This window comes from Gallinula chloropus, assembly GCF_964237585.1.
Source record: "Gallinula chloropus genome assembly, chromosome: 16".
Taxonomy (NCBI): Eukaryota; Metazoa; Chordata; class Aves; order Gruiformes; family Rallidae; genus Gallinula; species Gallinula chloropus.
This window is the reverse complement of record NC_140101.1, coordinates 12800006-12819457: the sequence shown is the minus strand read 5'-3', so window position 1 is coordinate 12819457 and position 19452 is coordinate 12800006.

The window sequence follows — 19452 nt, the reverse complement described above, 5'->3', positions numbered from 1 at the left end:
ACTGGGAAATCCTCCTGCACATGGAGAGCTGAATGTCCAGGAGGCATCAGCCTTCTCTCTGTGTGGGGCTGAGCTTTTCAGACAGCTGCTCCCTGCTTGTGTGAGCCGAGAAATCAAGCTCTGCAATGATCTGAGGAGATTAATAAAACGATGGGTTGAATGGAGATTTATCACGAGATAGGCAAGGCTGGGTGCTCTGAATCAGAGCATCATCGAGGTTGGAAAGGACTTGCAAGACCATCAAGTCCAACCACCGGCTCTAGACCACTGTAACCACTAAACCATCTCCCACAGCGACACGCCTCCCTGTCCTGTGAACACCCCCGGGGGCAGCGACTCCGCCACCTCCCTTCCTTTCCTCCCTGAAGGAATCGGAGCCCAAGCCCCAGCCCTTGTCCCACAAAACGCATCTCCTGCGGGGCGGGGGGAGCGCCGTGCGGCTGCCAGCCCGTCCCCCCGCCAGTCCCCGCAGCAGGGCTGCGCCCCGCACGGCGTCTGCGCGGGAGGCTCCTGCTGGGCGCCCCTCGCTCGGCACGGGCAGGCGCTGGAAGAGCCCGTTCCCTACCGGTGCGAGCGGGTGTGGAGAGTCGCTGGCGGCGCGCACGTTCCCCCCGAGCCCCTTCACCTTTTATCCCCGCGGAAGAGCCAGGCGTGTGCCCGCGTCTGCGCGCTGCCGGCACACGGCCCGGCGCCCCCGGCCCTGAGGGGACCCGCCCGCCCTCCGCCGCCAGGGGGCGCCGGTGCAAAGGCGACCGGGCGCGACCCGGCGAAAGGGCCGCACGTAGTGCGCCCTGAGAGCGGCCATCACCCGCCCGCTGCGCTTCCAGCCGGGGCCCACGGGTCTGAACCAGCCTGGGAGCCTCTGGCGGGTCCAGTGGCTCGTTTGATGGTGCCAGCTGCAGCCCCTGGGCAGCAGGATGCTGCGGTGTCACCCAGGAGCCCCACTCCCTTCGTCCTGCGCCTCTCCCAGGAGAGTGGGCAAGAGGGGAGCAGGGCGGCTCAGGGTAGAGCTCAGAGCATTTTTCCAGATCACTGGCGGATGAGCCAGCTCCCAGTTCGAAGCTGCCAGGAACACCTCCGGCAGAGGTCTACACACAAAACCGCTTGCACACTGCTTGCAAAGGGAATTTAAACACATCATCCGCTATTGTAGAGGCGGGCAAGGCAGGACTCGGTTCGTCTCCTGCCTGTCTCCAAGCCTTTGCTATTCTGAAGATGGTGTTTGCAGACGTTTTCAACCAGCACTTAAAAAAAACGGGTGCTCAAAATCCACTGAAACCCGTGGATGTAGAGAGCCTAACTCTCCTGTGTCACAGCTTAGTGTTCTAAACATTCTGCCTGGGTAACTGCAGAGAGCATCCTTTAAGGTAAACCTTTTGTTCAGTGTGTGAGAAATCCTCAGGTTGGGAACCATCACCCTTGTAACGTGGCTTTTCTAGTCGGATTTCTGCTTACCTGACTTGGTCGCTGGAGTACCTGTAGTCTAAGGCCTGTCTCGGAGCTCCCTGGAAAGCACGGGCTGTTGCCATCCCACCTGTTGCTTTGCATGACAAAAAACACAGACAAGTGCATTTGGGAATGAAGTAATACACAGACAGAGGTTTTGCTAAGTACTATATATATATATATAGTTGGGGGGGAAAAAAAAGAGAAGAAAGAAGGAAACACTTTTGGCCATTAAAGAAGCCTCTAAACAGCTCTAAATATGGTTGAGAAGGATCAGGTGAAGCAAGGCTTGGTCCTGAAAACCAAGAACACAGTTCATGTTCAATTCCTCCTGTACATATAGGAACAGAGGACTTGGAGCCTATTTTTTTTTCATGAGCAAAATTGCATCAACATTACCTGTCTCCATCAGCCTTTTATTCCTTTACAGAGGTGCAGAACCCCTGGCAAGAGAGTCACATTTGCAGAGGTGTCACTCTTTTCATCTAAGGCTTTCCTGCACTTAAAGGTTAATTGAGTTCCAAAGCATTTAAAACACCATTGCTATTCTTGAGCAGCATCTCACTCAGGAAGAACTGTCAGTGGGTTTGATCAAGGACACCGCTGCGTGTGTGCAAGATTTTAATTGCCTCCATTTAAGCCAGGAGGAAGTCCTGATTTAGTTGCCAGAAACTACTCTGCTCCATGTCTGTATCTCAAAAAGTTGCATGTAGATAAAAATGTCAGAGATCTGTCTAGGAATGATCCATGGCCATAAACAACCTTCTCCAGATTTGACGGAAATGCCACCTTCTGTAACAGGTTTTGATCCTGCAAATAATGGAGAAAATGGATACACAGGAGCATATGCTTGAGATTATTTTCTCATCATAGCCCCTCAACTGGAAGTTGACACGTACCTATTAGTGATAATGACAATATGAATCAACACAGGTTTTTTTAAGCGTTGACAGAACCAAATTGCATCTCAGTTCAGGAATTCAAACCAAGTCTTGGGAAAAATCAAAAGCAATTAGATCCATTTCTAAACTGTCACATAGGCACAGATCTTGTGAATGCATGTATTTCACTTAAGGCCCATCTTATCTTTCTATTCCTAAATTTGTGATTGACTTAAGCTCAGTCACAACAAATCTCTCATAAAGCAAAAGACAAATGTTGAGTGAGTTCTAAAAGCCCATTTCCAGCAATCCACCCTCTCACACCGACCGAAGGTACTCTGTTAAATGTGTGGTCTTGCCATGATAACTGCACCCACAGCAGAAGTTTTGCCGGGACAAATGCACCAGTCAGATGAGGTAACTGGTACCAGCATGAGCAGTACAAACAGAAGTGTGCAGGGGCAGAGAAATTGGAGGGATTAGTAAAAGTGCTGGTTTATCTTTTTTAAAATTAGCACATTATTGTACAAGCTAGGAGAGGTTTTCAAACACTGGAGTGGTCATCTGGGTTAAGTTACACCGTGCAACTCATCCACATTCTGAAATGGGATTTCTGCATAGGCATGGCTGGAAAATGGAGGGGCCGTGGTTTCCATTGTTCTCTGATTCTCAGTACACACACACACAAAACCAAAGTGCTATTCCAGGCATACCATGGAATTGCTAACAGAAAGGTTAGAAAGTTGCTGTTGCCTCCAATATCCTGAAGTTTAGTTGCTGGCCTTAATTTGCATTTAATTTCCATCAGTTTGGTGGTATGGATCTGATTAGATTCTGCGAAATATTTAAGAATTGAAAAGTTCAAAATAATATTTAATTCCTTGATCTTATTTTCAAATGTAATGTAACAGAAGGAAGCTGCACATACCCCTCCTTCACAAGGTGAGAAGGACCATTCGATCGATAAAGACCCGTTTATCTGGAAGGCTGACAGGCATTCATCTGAAAGCAAATGCCTCTGTTGAATGATGGCAGCAAATCCACAGTGGGGATCAGAGCCACTCAGTAAATTACAAAGGAGCTGATTTGGGTAACGTGGCTTCATCAGTCACGTGTTTTTATAGATCCCAGTGCTTTGCTTTGGCAGTCACTGTCACAGACCATAAAAACAGACACTTAGGACTCCATGCGTGACTGCACACAGCATCTACCACCTCAACAGAGAGTAATACAGACTCTTTTCTTCACGTTATAACTTACCTGGTCCTGGAAGCAATAATGCTGCCACTGCCAGGCTGCTGGTGCCCATGTGACACAAGGACAGATGACATCAGTGCTTTTTGATGGGGCTGCACAACTGGCATTTCAGTTCCAGGATCTAAATCTTTCCTCACGTTGCTCTTTGGCCTTTAGAAACAGAGCCAGGAGGAAACACTTGGGCTCTGAGGTGTCAGTGGCATTAATGCCAACTTTAAAGGCCTCCAGACACCTTGCAGAAGAGGAAGCAGCACGTGGCTTTCCGGGTCTCATATCCCAACTTGCCAGGTCTCCAACTGCAACATGAAGAAAATGACCTCAGGCTGGATGTGGTGGGACCCTCAGCCCCTAGTTACATGAACATTCTTCCAACACAGTGCACAAGCAGAGCAGGAGCCTTGCAACCCAGCCAACATGATACAACCAGAAGGCAGCAGCTCTGTCTCCCACAGATATAGAGCCAGAGCACTCAGGCTGTGGGAAGGAAAACAGTCTCTATTTCATGTCTCCAGTGTACAGAGTTGAACTCTCATCACCCATGTCTTCAGTAAGCATTGGGTACATCACTGAAACCACCCAAGCAGAGGTGATTGTACTCAGATCTCCATGAAAAATGCTTTTACTACTGGCCATCTCTCTCATTCCCTCTGTCTCAGCAAGTGCTGGGACCCTCTGCAGTCATGTGTATACCTGTTGCAGCAATATGTGTGACATGGGGAAGTTGACTGGTGGAAACCTGGCTTAAGCAAGGTTTGAAGGATTTCAGGACCACTGACATTTCATTTTAGGAAGATATTAAGCACCCAATTTCAGACACTTGAGTATTGTCAGTAGCTCAGGACTTTGTTTCTGTGCTTTTTCCTTACCACCTCTTCTGTCTGTAGGAGTTATGAACGTGTTGGAAGAGAGCCTGTTCCTAGCATGTGTGTAGGTTGTGCTTCTTGCTGTAGGACCTGCTGGTGCGGTACAGCCCCTGCAGCGAAGTGGTCAGCCTTCCTGGAGAACAAACTCTGACAAAAGAGCAGCTTTTTCTGAGTTGTCCAAGAATTCAGAATTTCTCTGAGGGAGAAAAGGTGTTGAAAATGTGAGAATAGCTTTGTAGAACAGCCAGATGATTCAACTATGCAGTGAAACAGGATGAATGTGTCTTCGAGACACGGCTTTCCTTAAAAAAAAAAACCAGTAACATTTTTAGATTGTTAGCTACATGAAATTGCCTTAAGAGCCCTAAATTCAGGCCAACCTGTCTTCAAGATACTAAAGAAATTAGAAAGCGTGTTGGTACCAGAACACTGTTTCTGTTTCTTCCAAGCAGCATGGGAAGAAACGCACAGAGATTGTTCACAGCTCAAGTGTGCAGGGCACAGCCATGGTTAAAATCTGGTGTAAGAGAAATAACTCTTGATTTGATCCAGACATGGCAGACTTGCTAAACCAAGTGTTTTAACAATGCACTGATCTGTGGGAACCGACAGTGACTTCACTGCCTATTATCACCAGAGAGACAAAAGTCTGCGGGAGATCCACAGAATCATAGGGGTTGGAAGGGACCTCCAGAGATCATCGGGTCCAACCCCCTGCCAAAGCAGCTCCCCAGCTCATATTGCACAGGTCGGCATCCAGATGGGTCTGGAATCTCTCCAGAGAAGGGGACTCCACACCCCCTGGGCAGCCTATCCCGGGGCTCCCTCACCCTCACTGGGAAGAAGTTTTTCCCCATATTGGTGTGGAACTCCCTGTGGTCCAACTTGAGGCCATCGCCCCTTGTCCTGTCCCCACAGACACTGAGAAGAAGCTGCCCATGTCCCCTGTGTCCCACACTTGAGATATTGATAAATATTGATCAGATCCCCTCTCAGTCTTTTCTCAAGCCTGGCTGAACAGCCCCAGCTCACTCAGCCTTTCCTCATAGGGAAGATGAACAGGGAGCTGAATATCTCAGGATTTATATGTGAGCTGATACTTTTCCATCCAAGCAAAGAAAGCTTTCCAAGAACACTCTCAGAATGGACAACTGTGGCTGTTTGCTTTGCTTAGCACACATCTGGCAGAACCAAATTTCAGCACCACGCATGTCTGTGAAGTAGCTGAGCTTCCCCCTGGGGAGTGAGTGTTCAGGCTGCTTAAACACATGTGGATTTGGCTGGACTGGGGAGTAGTGGATCTCCAACCATCACGTGGTGGGCCACTCCTGCAGCTGTAATTGTGTCATCCTCTAGTACTGCGTGCGGTTTTGGACCCCTCACTACAAGAAGGACATTGTGACCCTGGAGTGTGTCCAGAGAAGGGCAAGAAAGCTGGAGAAGGCTCTGGAACACAAATCTGATAAGGAACATCTGAGGGAACTGGGACTGTTTAGTCTGGAGAAGCAGAGGCTCAGGGGAGACCTTATTGCTCACTCCAGCTACCTGAGAGGAGGTTGTGGTGAGCTGGGGTCAGCCTCTTCTCACAGATAACCAGCCACAGGACAAGAGGGAATGGCTGCAAGTTGCACCAGGGGAGGTTCAGGTTAGAAAGTCAGAGAAATTTCTTCTCAGAAGGAGTGTTTGGGCATCAGAACAGGCTGCCCAGGGAGGTGGTGGAGTCACTGTCCCTTGGGGTGTTCAAGGAGAGGTCAGATGAGGTACTGAGGGACATGGCTTAGTGAGCAATATAGGTGGTAAGGGGACGGTTGGACTAGGTGGTCTTGGAGGTCTTTACCAACCTTAACGATTCTCTGATCCTGGTAGCACTAATTGTAGGTACGATCCTTGCTGGAATAGGGAATGCTGAAGGCAACCTCGCACCTGGCTCATCTCCACCTGCCCTCACAGCAGCAGGTTCTGTGCAGTCAGTTCAGGGGCTGGTGGTTTTACAGAAGGGAGAGACCAAAATTATTTCCCAGCTCAGCATTTCAAGGATGCCCAAATCCATACAGAGCAAGCATCACTGTTCCCTTCCACTCATCTATATTATGTGGTATGTATGTAAGTCCAAAACTAATTCTATTTAACTGCAGAAACTAATATCCCCTTCCAGCAAAGGAAGCCTAATTGAGTTGCTGAGAAAATACTCTGTATTACAGCAATAAGCCAAACAGAAAATAGATTACCAGTCACCAAGAAAAAACATTTTAGACGGCACAAATGAGACCACTTAAATATTTTTAAAAATTAAAAAAAATAATTAGCAACATGCTTGTGGGAACTGACCAAGAGGAGGAGATAGTATTCTTAGCAGCTATGGGGTACCCTGTGAAGGGAAAGGCTAAAAGCTTTCAATAGCCTAGGGTTTCTGACCACCCATCTAATGGTTTTTGTCTTTGAACTGCAAACACAAAGCTAAATACAAATTAGTTTCCAGCTCTGTCGGGGTGCGAACATAAAGATGCAGGTCCTGAAAAGAAACACGTTAGGTGGAAAGGGGAATCAGGCACCCCTTTTCCTGCAGCTGTCAGTAGCACAGCAGTCTTCACACTGCAGCTGTCTGGAAACCCCTCGACTCCTAAAGAGTAGTTTGAGGTTTCCCACAAGTGTTTCTTTCATGGGAAAAAAAGCCATGCAATTCTGAACAAGTAAGCATCTGCCTGGGTATTGAATGCTTCTGTTTGTGCTTAGCTAAGTGAGAAAGAAAACAAAAATCAGGAGCCCAAGTTTCAGGAGAGAAAAACACATTCTTTTCTCTGAACACCCTGATCTTGATCTGTTGTCATCTGAAGGCACAGACAGAGCAGCTGAAACATGCTTGGAGCTTTATGAAGCTGACTCACACCCAACTGCTTTGTTGCACGCCACACTAGCACACTCATTTTGTTGTATTTTCCACTCCCCACAATTGATTTTAACCTTCAGTTGGGTGTTAGTATAAGAATTTGAGCATCAGGAAGGCTCACCCATCTCCATCACAATCAGGTGTTTTAGCTAGTGGAACATGCTCTAAGAGGCTGTGAGGTTTGCAGTGCCAGCAGGCACTCTGCAGCCTCCATACTCCTCACACACTCTGTAAGCTCTTTCTGTGGATTGCCCAGGCTACAGCACAGCAGTCGTGGCCAAGACCAAAGCCCTTCAGAGAGAGGTCGTTTGTTTGAGATCTGTGAAATTAATCACAGAATCACCAGGTTAGAAAAGACCTTCAAGATCATCAAGTCCAACCATTCCCATCCTAAGCTAAACCATATCCCTAAGTACCTGATCTACCCTTTTTTTAAACACATCCAGGGTCGGCGACTCAACCCCTTCCCTGGGCAGCCTGTTCCAGGCCCTGACAACTCTTTCAGTGAATATTTTTCTCCTAACATCTGATCTGACCCTGCCCTGGCACAGCTTTGTGCCATTTCCCCTTGTCCCATCTCCTGTCACTTGGCCAAAGAGACCATCGTCCACCTCACTATAACCTCCTTTCACAGGTAGTTGTAGGTGGTGATAAGGTCTCCCCTCAGCTTCCTCTTCTCCAGGCTGAACACCCCCAGCTCCCTTAGCTGCTCCTCATAAGATTTTCCCTCCAGTCCCTTCCCCAGCCTGGTTGCCCTTCTCTGGACTCACTCCAGGACCTCAATGTCCTTCTTATGGTGAGGAGCCCAGAACTGGACACAGTACTCAAGGTGCAGCCTCACCAGTGCTGAGTACGGGGGCACAATCCCCTCCCCAGACCTACTGGCCACACTATTTTTGATACAAGCAACATCAGTCCAGGAGGCTGGCTTGAAACATCCCCTGTTGAAGGGACAGGTTTTGGCTTTGCAGAGAGGCTGTTTGTGGTGAAACCCTTTCTGCAAAGCCCTTGGGGGAGAGCCTGGCCTTCAGGAGTTCCAGCAGATGTGTCCGTGTTACTGTTTTAGCTGTTTTCTCCCTGACCTGTGAGCATCTTTGCCTGCAGCACTGGAGGAGGAATAAAATCACTTTCCACATTCCCCTTTCCCCTGAAAAGCTTGCCAAGCATTGGGAACCCCCTGCACTACAGCGTCTCAGACCATTTCCCCTCAGCTCCCTTGCCTTTCAGAACACACACTCCACAGCTTCACCACCACTGAAGCAGGTTTTGTGGCTTTTGTCCTGCTCTGGATTACACATTGCTCCCAAACCACAGGCTGGAGAGCCCCGAGATCCTGATGTTTGACACTTCCCTGCTGCTTGCAGACACTCCCTTAGAGCCTCCAACCCAGAGTGAGTCCTGCCCCGCTTCAGGACACAACCCCCATGATTTCCTAAGATGCCACAGTTCAAGCAGATGAGGTTAACACCGCAGGGCTCAGACACAGAGCAGAAGATAACAGACAACGCAGCAGAGCAAGCACACAGCAGGGAGTCTTTTTGTAAGAGGTATCCGAGAGGGAGAGGATCTCCCAGTGTCCATTCTGTACAGGAGGAGCTGGGAATCTCTGATTTGTTGAAAGAGTTCAGCAATAAATTCACTCAAGTCTCTTGCAGCAGGCAGTCTGCTGTCCCAAAGTTCCTTAACTTGCCAGGAGGGGAGAAAATTCAGTTCACTGTCTGTTGCTGTCACTCCATATTTTTAGAAGAAATAGGCTCTTCTCTGTTTCACAACCAAATTCTCTTATTGTCACAGCAGTGAACAAACCAAACCACAGTTAAGCAGGAAGGATTAGTAACCAGTGACAGTGATAAACACAGCCCACCCACAAAAGTCACGTTTAGCTCATCAGATCACTGGTAATTTCTGAGAAGTGTGTTTCTTTTGTCTCTGACTCCTGCCTTTCCCCTACACCTCTCACGCTTTTAAAACATGATGTGGAGTTTGTTTCCCCATCTGCAGAGATGCACAAGCCTGTGGTGGGTTGACCCTGGATGCAAGGTGCCCACCACGCCACTCAACAAGTACCCAAGACTGCAGCGACCCATGGGGTAATTAATTAGCTTGATTCACTCATATGCGTGGCTTTTTCACAGCATGGTCTCTGCAAACACATAGGAACATGCTTCCTGCCCTGAGCAATGCAAGAGCAAAGCTGTAGAGTCATTCTGACTGTTTTCTCCTTGGGGATGCCTTCTGTGCCTTCAGCCACATGTTCTGCTCAGGTCTGACCCACGGGTGTAAGTCCTGGAGCGCAGCAGTTGCATCGCACCCAAAGCGATGGGCACGTGGCGGGCATTGGCCAGAGCTCAGATTAACATAGCAGAGCAACAGGCTTGGTTTCTGCAAAGCCAACAGCCCTCAGGCCTCCCAGTGCACTAATTCACTCTGCCCAGCCTGGGTACAGCCCTGTGACCCACCAAGGTGCCATCAAAAGGAAGAGCTCAGGTGACTGCCATGCTTTTGTAACTGAAGCCAAGAAAAATCTAGATCAAGAGCGCCTTTCTGAACAGGCAACAACAGAAAGATCCTTCCCAGAGAACCTAAACCAAAGTCTTCTAACATAAGAAAATGAAAATCCTCTTTTACAGAGATAATTGAAGACATCTTGTTGCAAGAAACCTGAACTGAAAATAGGAATAACATCCTCATCACGTGCTTTCCTGGAGAACTTGCAGCAGAAAACAAATGCTTTCTACAATTTAAACCGATACCACATTCTCTTAAAAACGTAATTCCTTCCCACACACTTGCCACCTATATTAACTTTTAAACCTCAGTATGAAAAATTGCATCTCAGTGTGGTGGTACAGGAGATCTGAGAATTCCCAGCAAGTGGTATTCATCATGTGATAATGAAATCAGTACTCTTTTTTCCAGAGGAACAGTTTTTACTTCCTTTTGTTATCATCGGCCTCACAAAATAACTCTTTACTATATCTTCAGTACATGCATTACGTAATTTTAATGAGGCTTATGTGCAACTCAGAGCCCTTAGAGAAAGAAAAAGCCATAACTGTTTAAGAAAAATTGGAGATAATTTACACTGTCCATATGGGGTTGGACTTGATGATCTCTGGAGGTCCCTTCCAACCCCTACAACTCTGTGAATATTCTGGGACTTCTGACACTATCCAACAGGCAGAGACTTGGACTATTTCCAGAGCAGTATTTCTATCAATAACAGGACCACATCAGCACCACACTGCTCTGGCATGAGGTCCTCCACATGCTGCAGGTGGATACTTGATCCACCATTAACCTCCATGGGCTGCAGGGAGGCAGCCTGCCTCACCATGGTCTTCTTCATGGCTGGAGGGGAATCTGTGCTCTAGCACCTGGCTCCTTCTTCACTGGTCTTGGTGTCTGCAGAGCTGTTCCTCTCACATATTCGCTCCTGTCTTCAGCTGCTGTCATGTAGCAGTTTTTCTGCCCCCTTAATCACATTCTCTCAGTGGCATTAGCACCATGGCTGATGGGCTCAGCCTTGGCCTGTGCTGTGTCTGTGTCAGAGCTGGCTGGCACTGGCCTTTGCAGACATGGGGTAGCTTCTCACAGAAGCCACCCCTGTAGCCCCTCCATTACCCAAACCCAATACAATCCTCAGCACCACTTTTTCTCTGGTTTGATTTTTACCAAGGGACAATTAAGGCAGCAAAACAAACAATAGCAATACTTTTTCCAGAAAGGCATCTGAGTGCAGAACAATACCTTTCAACACTCACTAAGCAAAGAAACTGTCACAGGATGTCAGCTTTAATCTTAACCTCAAAGCAAATCAAAACCAAAGCCTGAGCGGGTTGATCTCTCAATCTCTCCTTTCCCATGAGGCTTCTGGTCTGCAGGACAGTAAAGGGGAACCAAAAGCAGCTTTTTGAGATTTAAAGGGATTATATTATTTACCCACTTAACAAGTGAGCTAAGAGTAGTTGGTGCCTTATAGATTAGTCAGAGTAGTTCAACAGTTGAGTCAGTCATCATAGTATGTGTCCTCCATGGAGGCAGTCAGGCTGGTCTCTTGCCTGGCTGCAGACCAGCAGACTCAGAAACCATCCTTTCCTGGTAGTCTGCTACAATCAGCTTCAGTGTTTGCACTTCCTAAAGGAAAAGAGATGAAACTATTCCACTCTTGGGGGCCTGTGCAGATTTTAAGCTCGAAAGGAGAAAGCCAAAATGGACCAAGAAGCAGAACTCACCTTTTTTGCCTAATGAGCTTTGCTCTCTAGCAAATATTTCTCAGGTTGATGTGGCCACCTCACCTCTCCCAGGCAGACTGTGTCCCCTGTGGAAAAAAGCATCTTATTTATCATAGGATCTCTGCTGTCATAAGCATTTAATTTAACAAAGTAACGCACAACTTTTAGAACTTACTCATTTTTGTAATTCTATTATAGCCCAATTAAACCTGTATCTTCATAAAGAGGACCACTACAATTCACAGAATCAAAGAGTTGTGGGGGTTGGAAGGGACCTCCAGAGATCAAGTCCAACCCCCCTTGCCAAAGCAGGGTCCCTAGGACAGGTCACACAGGTCGGTGTCCAGACAGGGCTGGAATATCTCCAGAGAAGGAGACTCCACAACCCCTGGGCAGCCTGTCCCAGGGCTCCCTCACCCTCACTGTGAAAAAATGGATTAGAAAAAATAGTATTAATAACTCTATTCTGTGTTTGAGAATCAAGCACTGTGCCCTACCTAGCTTTAGGAGATTTCTTCTCTATTCCCCAGCAGAATAGGAAATCTTGCCATTGCTTTGGTGGTAGGGAAAATAGAAACCTTTCTCGTGATAGCAGAGAACTGTGTGATGCTTCGATGCTATCAGGACTTGAAAATATAAAAAGATGGCACAATTTAGGAAAAATATCTCTTCTCACTCAACAAGGAGTTTTTCTACTGCATTTAGGTGGTGCCTTCCTCAGCCATTTTTCATATTCCTGACTTCCTTTACCATGTTCCTTCATTTGTATCTTTTTGCTTCATGGTTTGTTCTTTGAACATTCCTGCTTCTCCAATAACTTCTGCATAATTGGAAATTATATAAATAATGGTTATGATAATCTGCATGACTGAAGAAAAATCAAGTACATCCGACCCCACAGAGATGCCCTAGCATTGTGTTAAAGGACAGGGATGAGGGTGACACCTCCTCCTTACAGAGTAGAGAATAGAACAAGACAACATGCCTGCCCTGGACAAACAGCATTGGTTTTCCTTGCCAAAAATGTGACCTTCAAAAGCAAGACTTCAGAAGAGAGATCTTGGAGAAAGAAAGTAACATGCCTAAGGAAACTAAATATAGCAAGAGGAAGCCGGAAACAGAAATAACAGCATTTTGGAGAACACAAGGAGTTGGTGGGCAGACAGCCCTTCTCTCTTGAAGGTGTTTGATGTAATTTATCGCATCTGTAAGCCCATGCAAAACTCCATTCTGGGAGTTTTACCTTATTTTATCCTACTAATTGCTCTGTGCTGCTTCTTGCATGCTTGCCAATAGCCCTCCAAAGGAAAGGGCTAAGAAACCACCGTCTGACACTCCAGGCTGAAAACAATTCAATCAAATGTTTCTAACTATCAAGGAGGAAAGAAACAAATGTGAATCAACAGTGCAATAGATATTCTCTCCCAACATTCACGTAAGCAAATGAAATAGTATCACTGATCACATTTTATAACAGAAAGCATCTGCCCTTCCCAGAGTTTCATGTGCCATTAGGAGCTATAAAGTTTCAGTGTCTTCTCTGTTAAAAAAAAAAAAATAAAAAAAAATCAAAGAAAACTCTTGTTTCTGGACAATTTTTCTTTAATGATCAAAACTATGCTTGAATCATTCTTTTGGATTTGAAGAAATATTTCATGGCTTTGTAATGAAAGATTTCAAAAGCAAATGGTTCTTCAGACAGTGACATCTTTTATTCTAGTGGATAGACTTTATAAGGGTATGGAAAAGTCTGCATGAGGTTTCTATAACAATGAAAGAATTCTGATTTATTGACAGAATGATCCATAATAGGAAACTTGATTTTCAAGTTGAGCCAAAGTTAAGCAGCTTCAATTTTCATTCCTCCTTTAATTGCATTCTATTCTCTGCAATTTCAGCCATGCTATTTCCTTCAATACAATCCTAAACAAAGCTTTATTTACTAAGATTTCAGGGAAATGGAGCCAAAAAAATATTTGACTAAAAATACATTCTTTGTGTTCAAAGAAAATGTAAACATTTAGTCCAAAAAATCATGACAAAGATGAAAATAGCAGCTTGCAGAACTACTTAGTGTTGAAATGTCTTTCAAATGTTTGTTACATAAACTGTAAAGATACAGATACAGTCAATTAGTGAATTCTAGTATGAAACTAAGTAAAAGAAAAGGTGAAAATATGAGAGACTTACCCAAGTTTTCACAACAATAGGCACAATTGTGGGTATCTGTTGAATGGAAGAGCAAGGGAAAACACAAGAAAGCGAAAGGCAATGGGTTTGAAATTGATAAAGAGCATTTTATTACCTCTATGAAATAAACTTGAAATTCATAGTGGTGTAATAAAACTGCAGTCAAGAGCTTAACAGGATCAGGAAAAGCATTACTCAAGACTAACAAGATGATTCACATTTGCCAGAAAGAGGACATAAAGACAGAAGGGGACTGAGCTCTCCCGTTCCATGAACCAAGCCCTCTCACTGTCAGCATGAAGCTTCTCTGACTGGGTGACGGGTCCCAGAACTGGGTGAGTCGTTAGCCCAGGGCAGCACCATACTGTCTGTAGAATCTCCTGGGTGACTCACTTCACAGTTGCACAAGTGTTAAAGCATAGGCTAGAGGTTTCAAAAACAGAGGTGTTTTAGCTGTGTGCTTCACTGGGCGCGCTCAGGTCCAGTCAGGTTCTTCAAAGCAAAACGGATGATGTATAAAAGCAGCATGAAACAAACCCAGCAGCTACACAGCGTTGGGGAAATCCCACAGGCCAGCCTCCACAACAGTATCTGGAATAAGAGAGTGGAAATCTTGCATGCACCAGTGCTGAGGATTTAAGAGCTGCATTTTAACACTTGGCACCTCCTATCTCCAAAGTTCCCAGGTGAACTCACCCAATGCTGCCAATGAGATGTGGAGAATAGAGTCCAGCGGCTACTGGTGGCTGTCTGGAGTTCCATCTGGGTCGCCAGTTACCAAAATCCCACACACCAGCCAGCACAACAGGGTCTCATGCCAGGTTTCTGCATAAGCTGAAAGAGAGACTCCTTTATGGAAGTGTTTTTGATTTATAGCACTACAGCTGAAGCTGGGTGCCTCCACAGAGGGACCCCAAACAAAGCAATCTCTGAGTAATTAGACCCTTACAATCTAAGTTCCCTTCCCCTCACTTGATAGTTCAGGCCAATAGTAATTAGGGCCTGGGGTCTTGCTTTTTATTGGTTTGATTTGTTTGCTGTTTAGGTGTTAATCAGTCACCAAGTGGTCATTATCTTACCCAATATCACATCCTCTCAGGTGAGTTTTGGCCAATTTTATAGTTAGGTATTTGCCATGTTGTCATGTGACTGGGACAACATACCAAATCATAGAACATACACAACAATCTACAGCCTTTGTCTACTCAAGCTATTAATGTGTAAGCTGCTAGCTCTAAGTTTCAACTAACTTACTCTACAACAACAAACCATCCAAGCTGACCCCAAACATAACATGGGAGATGTTTGCTGTCAACTGCCTGCTCATTCCTAAAAGCAAATGTGTTTGTCCACATTGCAACCTTTACATTTTGCATTCCAAAAGAATGAAGAAAGTGGGTTTATACCTTAAGCAAGGAGCTAAGTCAGCATATTATATACTTTGCACATTACCTACAAAGGATGTAGCAACCTTACCATCACGTTTATAAAATGTTTTATGATGTAATATCCCTCCTAGTTATTTTTTTTGTTTTAAATGCAATTGGCATGGATTGAATAAGGCTGAACCAAGTGAATAAGGCTGAACCCAGAACATTTGCATTTTTGTTCCTGCAGTGTGTGGGGTAAGATACTGGAAGGGGTCAAAACATCAATATGAACTGACCAGCCATACAGCTCATTTTTATTTGCTGAAACACAGCACCTTGAAACACATCTATACCTGTAGTACAGAATGGGACAACAGCAAAACGTTCAGCAATCACAACAACCATATCTAAAAATAACTCATCTTGCTAAGTCATCTAGAGCAAATGACCCCAGTCATTCAGATTGTTGTCTCACAATGAATCACAAGAAGCTCTGGGGAAGGCAGAGCCTACAACAAGCTGTACTGATACACTGTGTGGGTATAGATTTTTGAGATCCATATCTGCACAGAAAAGAAAAACAGACAAGAGAACTAGTGGGTGGGAATGGAAGCAGAAACAAAGGGAAATGGAAGGAGAGGGAGGAGAGAGAAAACAGGGAAAGATCAGGTACATTTTTTTGTAATGAACATAAAGCCCAGCAGATTAGGGAATCTAATGCATTCTTGGCCAGGAAGGGGAAGAGAGAAAGAAAATTTTTGGGACCTGAGAAACAAAGACAGAGGAAAAGAACTCCAGCTGCAGAGGTTTCTCTTCTCCCCTAGTCCCCTGCTGGTTTTCCCATCTCCACACCTAATTTTCAAAGCCTGCCATCTGGTCCTTCTCTGCCTCAGCCACTTCATATGAGAGAGATGTGAATGAAAATGACGTTTCTGTTTCCAATTTAAATTACTTCCTGCCTGATTTGTGGTCCTATTACAAACCTAAAAAAGCAACATCTAAAACTGGACCAGCTCACTCTTTGCTCATTAAGGTTTAATAGAAGTGTTTCAGCACTGTAGTTCAACAGTGGTTCTGCTTCCCATGTGCTTCATCCAGGACAGCACCAAGGCAGATTCAAATCTCCTCAGAAACTGCCCGCTCTGCCTAAAGGACTGTAATAAAAATGACCCCCTTCCTCCTCACATTTTAACACAGATTTAGACTAAGAACAGACTTTGATAGGCAAGACAGTGTCAGGATGCCCTGGGGCAGCATTAGTGGGTGGCAGGAGAGGAACCACAGGTCATTGCTCAAGGACTCCATAAGGTGCTGCAGCCCCAGAAGTTATGGGTCTGCCCAATATGACTTACATGCTCTGTCTTTAACAGTTTTGCTTAGATCAGAAACAAGATACTAGCTGGGGAAAATTTTTGCCAGCTTTTCTTGAGATTCTATCTAAGAATTTCTTGCCTGAGGACAGAAAGACAATTTTTTTTTTTTTTTAAATCTAGCAAATGTGTCTCTAATTCTATGTATTTGAAGTTGAAAAGAGGAAGGAAATAAGAAAGTTATGTACATATCTTTATAGTTCAGCCTGTAGGAATTCATCAAGCTAAACTGAATTTAAGCCATTTAAATTAAGGTCTAAGCAGGGTCTAATGTAGTTTAGCTGCCCTGTTTTGTAACAATGACTTTAGGTCTTTCTCAGGTGACTCCCAAGACTGGCAGGACTATTTGTTCTTTTGAGGATCTTACTGTGCAGTTTAAAAGTGAAAGCTTAAATTTCATATTCTCAATTCCTTTCCACCAATGCAATTTTAATTTTGCAGCTAACAAACAAAACAAGGATCAGTTACCCTGAGGAGGAAGGTTGGCGGGGGGGGTCGGGCAAGGTGAGGGGAGGCCTTCTGAGATAGGAGTGAATGACAACAGCTTGAACTGTGCCTGGAAGCAGGCAGGCCTTTTATTTGCCAGCCTGGGACTGTGGTTTTGTTGGGATTTGGAGGTTTCATTAATTTTTTTAAAAAGGAGAAACTGACAAATAGCAGAAGAGGAAACATACTAAAAACTTAAGGTATGACACAATAACCTACACATGGATACTCCCCCATCCTTCTTATTCGTGCTGCAAGGGTCGAGGGCAAGAGTCTTGAATTTCATCCTTCTATGAGGGGAGGGGGTTAACAAACAGAGCAAAGCACATCCACAATAAATTATTTCTGCTAACACTGCCCTTCCCAACAAGTATGCCTGTAGAGCCAATAACTAACCTCATTCACATTGTTCCTGCTGACACAAGATCCTTACACCCATATTTACCATGTCAGCATGAGCACTGTCTGCACCAGCACGGCCAGTGCTGCCTCTCAGCTGGGAGGAGGCATCACAGTCATTGCTGAAGCACCAGTGGGGATTTTTCTGCAAAGAACTCCAAGTTTGGAAGTTCAAAGGTTTGTGCAGGACAGACCAACCTCAGGCACCATTGCTGCCTGAAGCGGTGAGCATGCTCCTGAAGAGCCCCAGCAGAGACAGCTTTCCCACCCAGACCTGCTCCCAGACATTTTATTTCACTCTGTAGCAGGTAGGCCTTTTCCCAGCTTCTCTGAATGCTTTTTCCATACCTACAGCTAGCACATGTTTAATTCACTTTTTAACTTCTGCTTAGGTGACCATTAAACACTACATCTACACGTGGTAAGTGTTATTGGCTTAGGATATTTCTTTCCTGCATTTAGATGATGCCAGGATAATATAGCTGAGTACTGCAAAACCCTTGGGGAACTTCAATAAGGCACTACTGCTGTCCTTTGATTACAAAGACAAACTTGTACCATCACTTAACAGTAGGGCAAGGAATGCATCTGCTAAGTTTGTTACCCTGAACCACTTTGCCCTGGCTGCTATGACAGTCAGGGCCACCAGCATTTCCTTTCGGCTGTATCTGGTGTTGTTTGGTGCATTTAGTTCTACAAAATGCTAATAAAAATATTGCTGATACAAATTCCTACATTAGATATCAAGTTGAAATTATTAATAAGCAAATAAAGAGCTTTCAGCTGATGAGGCTTGCCATCTGCTTTCAGGACATGCCAAATGGGATCCCTACAGGCACGTGGCATTGTACAAATACTGCTTGTGCTAATACGCTGCTGTGGGTGGGCTCCCAAATTTCTGCTGTGGCCAAAGGTATTTTGACTTTCTCAGTGACAGAGGATGTTGATTTGCTAAATCCAGTATCAATTCCTTGTCTCACAAAAAAGGCAGAAGGTCTCACTCTTGCACTTCTGTTAGGCCATTAGCACTAGGCTGTGCACAAACTGTCCCAGTTCTTCTCCTGAAGCCAGTATGCCCTTCAAGAGGACCCATCTCTTTGGGCTATGGATCCAGTAACAGATTCAAGCTTAATAGTTCTTGTACCCCCACTTATTGGAGGCTGGCAGCCAGCACTATGCTGATCGACCACCAGTACCCAGCAGCATCCTGGGCTCTCTATTGCCCTGTCACCTTGAAAATTCACTGTACCTGCAGGGTACCTGCTCTAGTCCACAGGCACAGGTAAAGCAGATGATGGGCATCCCTACTCCAGAGCTGCTGTTCCCATATGTACTCGCCTTAGGGTTGTACACACAGACACATTCCTGGGATCAGGCCATCTACTCAAGCTGGTTTAAATGCAGCCTAGTTATAATTTGGAGCCTCTCCAGCTCTTACTTTAAAAGACCACAAACAACCCCAAATATTTTTCTGTGCTTTGTTGAACTTGTTCTTCTATAGACTATTCTTTTCTTTCTTCTATTTTTGCTCTTGCTTTTGAAGCTCACACAGCACACTAGCTACTTGCTACCATAGGAGCTGCCTTTAGTTCAGTTTTTATGACTCTAGGTCAGAAGCAATAGCATTGCCTTGGCTCGCTCAGTTAAGCTGCCTCATCATCTAACAGAAGATACAAGACATTCATTTTTGTTTAAAGGACTTAACTGCTGAGACAAAGCTTTTAATTGGTTTGGGATCAGCACAGCATAACTTGCCTCTTCTCTGGAAAGCTGAATATCTGGCAATTTGACATGTTTGAAAATACTGGCTTCAGGTTGTATATTCACACTTCTGATTGTTCTTCCACTTTCTGCTTTTATAGTATCCCAATAATAATCAGCGAGCCAGGATTCATTCACTCAAATGCTCCCCAAAGACAGGAGAGCAGCTCTTTAGCTTCCAGTTCCCCATTTTTAAAACAACTTACAAGTCTCTCCTGCACCCTGCCATACATCTGGCTTTTCTCCTTTTGGTGTCCAGCATTGGACATACCACTACAGCAAAGCCCCGAGCACTGCGTGGAAGCTG